Here is a 7,902-nt window from a genome sequence, read left to right as displayed (position 1 = left end):
TATGTTGTTTTTTGTGCTAGTATTGTTTTCACGAGAACTGACAAATGTTTCTTCTTCCATCAATTTTTATTTAATTTATTTAACTAGTCAAGTCAGTTAAGAACGGCTGTCATTTATTTTCAATGACGGCCTAGGAACGGTGGGTTAACTTCCTTGTTCAGGGGCAGAACGAGCTTGCTGCACTATTCTACTGGCAATGTGGCCATTCTTCAGAAAATAACTGTTCTAGTTATTCAATGCCTCCACCAACTGCTGTTCGGAGGTCTCCGCCTGGTCATGGATGCCCTCCACCAACTGCTGTTCGGCGCTCTCCGCCTGGGTCATGGGTGTGACTCTTCACTGGCCTCTCCAGAACAGTCCACGGTTTCTTCTTGAAACATTCCAGGGTGCTTCTATGTGATTAGGTTCGTTGTCCTACTGGAAGACCCACAGCCTTTTGGACACACTCCAAAATACCCTGATAATCTGCTCATTGTTTTGTCTTGTTGGGGGAAGTCCAACTCAGGCTTTCTGAGTTTCTCCTTCAGCAGCGTGGTCTTCCTGGTGTTTTACCAACAACCAAAACAAAGCATTCAGATAAAACAACAGCCTCCCTGCTGTCAGAGATGGTGGAGGTTTCATAAATGCTGTTGGATTGCTGCTGCTAGTGGTCTTGGAACACGTGTAAGACATGAAATCAGCAGATTCAGGGTTTTTGGAGTCCAATGTTCCACCCAGGACCCAAAACCTGGGTCTCCATTAAAAGTTGTGGGTCTTCCAGCAGGACAATGACCCCCAAACAGAGGTTCTGGAATGCCAGCGAAGAGTCCCAAATTGACAGTAGAAAGGGTCAGCAAGCATATATTTTTTTGCTACAAGAAGTGTTTTGTCTGCGATTATCTTGGTCAATAGGCTGTGCAACCAAGTACTAGCTCTGCGGTGCCAATCATTTTGTCGATGCCATTTTGTCTTTAAGTTTACAATTTTGTCATTTTAGAAAATAAAGTTTACAACATAAAATTGGTTCTGCAATGTTGAAGATCTAATAAGGTGTGGTGACCTAAACGTTTCTCAAAGTCACCTTATTTGAGAAATAGGGAACTAAGAAAAGTGCGTATTGGTACATACTGGTTACTGTCTACCAGCCTGGGACCGTTTCTATACAGTATATCTATGTATTCTATTCACCTTATGATGCCCCGCCCACTTGACCCAGTTCCTGATCCAACGGGATTGTTTTCCTTTTTCCAGCCCATTCACAAACAAACATAGTTAAATATAAATTACATTTGTCAGAAATATTCAATATTTGGATTGCCCTTGTTGACAGGCATCATAAGGTGAATACTTTAACAGAATGGGTATTAGTTTCTATGTTTATATATTCTATAATGTAACAGGTTTGTTTTATACACGACGGGATGTTAAAGGTGAAGCCAGGGTGAAAGTAATGTCATTTCTTATCGGTAGGGTCAGCCAAGAGCAAGCACGCATTTTTTATATATTTTTTTACGGCAAAAATTACAGGGTAGCCTCACCGTGGGACATGACCGATGTTCTCTGCTGGTGCCAGAAGATAGGCTACTGTTCGTTAGATTAAGTTAAAATTTTGATAGCTAAAATACAGATTGGAGTCTTCTCACTGTAATACTTTACAGCAATATCCATTTACTTTTTAAATAGTTTTCCGGATTGTACTCTTTAAATATTGCAATATGCATTTTCTGCTTTTCACTGACAGTCGCAACTCGACAGTCATCTATTGGTATTGCAGCAGCAGCCGCTGCCCAAATTGCGGGCCCTTCCGACTGTAGTCCATGCGATTTAAAACAATCCACAGGTTAAAATAATAGCTAAGGAAGTTAACCCACCGTTCCTAGGCCGTCATTGAAAATAAATGACAGCCGTTCTTAACTGACTTGACTAGTTAAATAAATTAAATAAAAATTGATGGAAGAAGAAACATTTGTCAGTTCTCGTGAAAACAAGTACTAGCACAAAAAACAACATATATTCTGCAATGTTGACAATCCAACAACAAAAAAGATGTGGAGACCAATTTCAAATGTCAWCTTARRWGAAGAAATAGGGAATTATTTAWGAGAAGTTGCAAGGATGCCAATATATTTGGCTGCAACTGTACATATAGAATATGGAAAGATACATAGTCCTCGGACCAACACACTGTAACAGGAAGGTATGTGGGGTGCAGTGTGGCTCGAGGACTGCAAGGTGAACCAGGTCATCCGCGATACAAGTCAGTATTCGACGTCCATCCATGTCTGAGGACGTCGGGAGACGACACGGAAACCAGCCTGAATTTAACCCTTAATCTTACAAATTGGAGTTAAATGCCTCAACTCAATCTTTTAAAAGAAAAACTTTGCAATTTGACGTTTGTGAAACATGGATCAACGTCTAATTCTGACGTGAATCGTGAGACCGGGCTAGTAGGAGTGTGAGGCGCTTGGCTCTGTGAAAGAGGAGCAGCTCGGCTTCCCGCTGGGGTACAACCTCCTCACCCCTCCGTAACGCTCTGCTGCACAAGACCTGGAGGGGGGGGGAAGAGGGAAAAGAGAGGAGGAGAGTTTGGTTGAGTCGGTGTGTCTGGTTGATAGCAGCAGTCTTTGTGTCAGTTAAACAATGTGAGCCATCCATTCATTCACTGTATTTTTTTTGGGGGGGGGGGCATTCACATCAGCGTCACACGCCTGTCCACAATGAGAGGCTCTTAGTTATCTGACGTAATGACATGACACTTCCCTGCCCTCTCTTGTGGTTCCAGACAGACTCCTGACTTCTTCAGGGACGAGTTCTAATTCTCTGCCCTTCTAGAAGTGTTGCTCTTTCCCAGGAATAAGGAGGAACCTCCCTCCAGCAGGGCCTTCTTTAAAAATAGTTTACATCTTTTCCTGATTCCGTTTAGTTTTTTCGACAAATTTTATTTTCTACGTTTTGTTTCCCACAGTTCTTTTCAGGTTCACTCTCAAAAGCAATACTTTTTTAAAATAGAAAAACAACAAAACTGGATGTTGTAAGTCCACAACAATGCCTAAACCACATTGAGGTCTTGGAAACATCTGGATTTGTGGGTGTAGTTAGTGTGCATGCACCAGTTTGGTTAGCAATGTTCCTGTAGCACTCATCTGATTGCAGAGTTTTGTGAGGGATTTCCCCCCCCCCCACCAGTTTAAAACAAAATGGCCACTGGATTAATGAAAATARTCATATCAGCATTCTGCCAGGTAGTCACATAGGCTACTTTGTAGTTGACATTTAATTGAGTTTTATTGGGGGGAAAGGCTTTCCATCTACCAGAAGACGTGTCATCATCATCGCTAACAGCTAAGCGTTGACATTCCTGTGCCTCTTCAGAACGTTGNTAACTTAATCTAACGAACAGTAGCCTATCTTACTGGCACCAGCAGAGAACATCGGTCATGTCCCCACGGTGAGGCTACCCTGTAATTTTTTGCCGTAAAAAATATATAAAAAATGCGTGCTTGCTCTTGGCTGACCCCTACCGATAAGAAATGACATTACTTTCACCCCTGGCTTCACCTTTAACATCCCGTCGTGTATAAAACAAACCTGTTACATTATAGAATATATAAACATAGAAACTAATCCCATTCTGTTAAAAGTATTCACCTTATGATGCCTGTCAACAAGGGCAATCCAAATATTGAATATTTCTGACAAATGTAATTYATATTTAACTATGTTTTGTTTGTGAATGGGCTGGAAAAAGGAAAACAATCCYGTTGGATCAGGAACTGGGTCAAGTGGGCGGGGCATCATAAGGKGAATAGAATACATAGATATACTGTATAGAAACGGTCCCAGGCTGGTAGACAGTAACCAGTATGTACCAATACACACTTTTCTTAGTTCCCTATTTCTCAAATAAGKTGACGTTTGAGAAACGTTTAGGTCACCACACCTTATTAGATCTTCAACATTGCAGAACCAATTTTATTGTTGTAAACTTTATTTTCTAAAATGACAAAATTGTAAACTTAAAGACAAAATGGCATCGACAAAATGATTGGCACCSCAGAGCTAGTACTTGGTTGCACAGCCTATTGACCAAGATAATCGCAGACAAAACACTTCTTGTAGCAWAAAMAWATATGCTTGCYGCACCTTTCYACYGTCAATTTGGGGAYTCTTCGCTGGGCAYTYCAGAACCTCTGTTTGGGGGTCATTGTCCTGCTGGAAGACCCACAACTTTTAATGGAGACCCAGGTTTTGGATCCTGGGTGGAACATTGGACTCCAAAAACCCTGAATCTGCTGATTTCATGTCTTACACGTGTTCCAAGACCACTAGCAGCAGCAATCCAACAGCATTATGAAACCTCCACCATCTCTGACAGCAGGGAGGCTGTTGTTTTATCTGAATGCTTTGTTTTGGTTGTTGGTAAAACACCAGGAAGACAACGCTGCTGAAGGAGAAACCCAGAAAGCCTGAGTTGGACTTCCCCCAACAAGACAAAACAATGAGCAGATTATCAGGGTATTTTGGAGTGTGTCCACAAAAACCTCTGTTGAAGGTTGTGTGTCTTCCAGTAGGACAACGACCTTAATCACATAGAAGCACCCTGGAATGTTTCAAGAAGAAACCGCTGGACTGTTCTGGAGAGGCCAGTGAAGAGTCACACCCATGACCCAGGCGGAGAGCTTTGCCCAATAAAAAAAAATCCAAGTTTATCCAACTCTAAATCTATCTTTTTGTTAAAAAAAGAAAACATGCTGAAAAATTCTTCTTCTCTCTCTCTTCTCAGAGGCTTCAGAGGAACAGAGCAGTGGTACAGGATCAGGAGGAGTGTTTGGTGGACGCCTGGCCAGGTGTGTGAGGGGGGAGAGAACAACGAGGGGGTCACCTCCCGTACACCCAGGCGCACCCCCGTCCGTTCACCACACTCATACCCACAACAACCCCAGACGCACCCCCAGAGCCACCGCGCCCAAACGCACCCCTGCCTCGGGCCGCGGGGGGAGGAGAACCCCAGGGCGAAGTCCTGAGTGACAGGGGTGAAGAACGTGGGAGGGAGGAGGCAGCTGGTTCGGATGGCTGCACTACGAAGCCCCTTCGCATCTCCTAACACTCAGAGCCTCAGGCGGTGAGGATACATGCATACATCCCCCACACACACGCACACACCCCAATACGTACACACACAGTACCAGTCAACGTTTGGACACACCTCCTCATTCAAGGGTTTTTCTTTTGACTATTTTCTACATTGTAGAATAATAGTGAAGACATCAAAACTATAAAATAACACATATGGAATCATGTAGTAACCAAAAAAGTGTTGAACAAATCAAAATATGTTTTAGATTCTTCATAGTAGCCACCCTTTGCCTTGATGACAACTTTGCACACTCTTGGCATTCTCTCAACCAGCTTCATGAGGTGTGTTGGGTCATTGTCCTGTTGAAAACAAATGATAGTCCCACTAAACCCAAACAAAATGGGATGGCGTATCGCTGCAGAATGCTTTGGTAGCCATGCTGGTTAAGTGTGCTTTGAATTCTAAATAAATAACTGACAGTGTCACCAGCAAAGCACCACCACACCCCTCCTCCATGCTTCACGGTGGAACCACACATGCAGAGATCATCCATTCACCTACTTTTTGTCTCACAAAGACACGGCGGTTGGAACCAAAAATCTCTAATTTGGACTCCAGACCCAAAGGACAGATTTCCACCGGTCTAATGTCCATTGTCGTGTTTCTTGGCCCAAGCAAGTTCTTCTCTTATTATTGGTGTCCTTTAGTAGTGGTTTCTCTGCAGCAATTTGACCATGAAGGCCTGATTAACACAGTCTCCTCTGAACAGTTGATGTTGAGATGTGTCTGTTACTTGAACTCTGTGAAGCATTATTTGGGCTGCAATTTCTGAGGCTGGTAACTCTAATGAACTTATCCTCTGCAGCAGAGGTAACTCTGGGTCTTCCTTTCCTGTGGCGGTCCTCATGAGAGCCAGTTTCATCATAGTGCTTGATGGTTTTTGCGACTGCATTTGAAGAAACTTTCAAAGTTCTTGAAATGTTCCATATGACTGACCTTCATGTCTTAAAGTAATGATGGACTGTTTCTCTTTGCTTATTTGAGCTGTTCTTGCCATAATATGGACTTGGTCTTTTACCAAATAGGGCTATCTTCTGTATATTACCCCTACCATGCACAACAGAACTGATTGGCTCAAATGCAGAAGGAAAGAAGTTCCACAAATTAAATTTAATTAAATGCATTCCAGGTGACTACCTCATGAAGCTGGTTGAGAGAATGCCAAGAGTGTGTAAAGCTGGCATCAAGGCAAAGGGTGCTACTTTGAAGAATCTTATATTTTGATTTGTTTAACACTTTTTCTGGTTACAACATGATTCCATATGTGTTATTTCATAGTTTTGATGTCTTAACTATTATTCTACAATGTAGACAATAGTAAAAAAAAAATGAAAAACCCTGGAATGAGTAGGTGTGTCCAAACTTTGGACTGGTACTGTACACACACACACACACACACACACACACATCCACACTCTTGAATAATGTATACTGAATTGACCATGCCCAGAATGGAGTGTGTGTGATTGACTGGTGTGTTCTGCCTCTCTGATTGTCCTTGTGTGATTGACAGGAAGTTTGGGCCGGACCTGGAGAGTGTGCCAGCGTCTCAGGAAGCTGAAACGTCTGTCCACGCCTTTGATGATGTCATAGGGAGAGACGACCGGTGAAGAGAACACTTTAAATTTTAAATTCTGACTGTTCATTCAGAAGACCGTCTGTTACGAGTGTTTTACTCACTATTTTACACTAGTATTTATATAGGGCAATGAGAGGGGTTAAGGCGGGAGCAGGACGGAGAGTGTGTAGTGAGGGGTTAGTTTTTTTAGGACGGGAGCAGGACAGAGGAGTGTGTAGTGAGGTCAGGACGGGGAGATGAAGAGGAGTGTGGTAGTGAGGTAGGACGGGGAGCAGACAGAGGAGTGTGTAGGGTTAGGACGGGGAGCAGGACAGAGGATGTGTAGTGAGGTTAGGACGGGGAGCAGGACAGAGGAGTGTGTAGTGAGGTTAGGACGGGGAGCAGGACAGAGGAGTGTGTAGTGAGGGTCAGGACGGGGGAGCAGGACAGAGGAGTGTGTAGTGAGGTTCAGGACGGGGAGAAGGACAGAGGATGATGTAGTGAGGTTAGGACGGGGAAGGACAGAGGAGTGTGTAGTGGAGGTTAGGGGGGACGGGAGCAGGACAGAGGAGTGTGTAGTGAGGTCAGGTACGGGGAGCAGGACAGAGGAGTGTGTAGTGAGGTCAGGACGGGGAGAAGTGAACAGAGGAGTGTGTAGTGAGGTCAGGACGGGGGCAGACAGAGGAGTGTGTAGTGGGTCAGGACGGGGACGAAGGAACAGAGGAGTGTGTAGTGAGGTCAGGACGGGAGAAGGACAGAGGAGTGTGTAATGAGTTAGGACGGGGAGAAGGACAGAGAGGAGTGTGGGTGAGGTCAGGACGGGAGGGAATGACAGAGGAGTGTGTGTGAGGTCAGGACGGGGAGACAGGACAGAGGAGTGGTGGTAGAGGTCAGGACGAGGGAGAAGGACAGAGCCCTCCTGTTAATGGTAGCAAAACTAGCAACTCAGATATGTGATTTCCCTTCTGGGGCCCTGAGGAGGGCCCCGTCTAACGGTCGCCTTAAAACCCTGCAGCTGCTCGTTTCCTTCCCGCTCAGATTCAAATGGCTTTGTGGTATGTGTGATGAGGGAGGACTGGAAGGGGGGTGAGTGGGGGCCGGCTGGAGAGGACAGCGGGGAGTCAGAGCTCGATAGTGGACTTGTTGTTTAAGGAGTGGGTCTTAGGGAGGGAGGTTGTGTGAGGCTCTACTGAGGCCAGTCCATTTCCGCCCCGCGGAAGCGGCC

The 7,902-nt window shown here is 44.6% G+C and overlaps 1 long non-coding RNA gene across 2 annotated transcripts; it reads left to right on the top strand.

Moving 5' to 3' along the window:
- The first annotated feature begins 4,761 nt into the window (after window positions 1–4,761).
- LOC139025603 (uncharacterized) lies at window positions 4,762–7,195 on the top strand. Of its 2 annotated transcripts, XR_011477205.1 has the most exons (4): window positions 4,762–5,104; window positions 6,633–6,836; window positions 7,028–7,098; window positions 7,140–7,195. It is a non-coding gene; the product is annotated as an uncharacterized lncRNA (long non-coding RNA). The 2 variants fall into 2 exon arrangements; XR_011477204.1 differs by lacking the exon at window positions 7,140–7,195 and having other exon boundaries at window positions 7,028–7,133.
- Window positions 7,196–7,902: the final 707 nt, after the last annotated feature.

The sequence above is a fragment of the Salvelinus sp. IW2-2015 genome, unplaced genomic scaffold, assembly GCF_002910315.2.
Source record: "Salvelinus sp. IW2-2015 unplaced genomic scaffold, ASM291031v2 Un_scaffold2936, whole genome shotgun sequence".
Lineage (NCBI taxonomy): Eukaryota > Metazoa > Chordata > Actinopteri > Salmoniformes > Salmonidae > Salvelinus > Salvelinus sp. IW2-2015.
The sequence above is the reverse complement of the archived record's forward strand: the minus strand, read 5'-3'. Positions and strand labels throughout refer to the sequence as shown.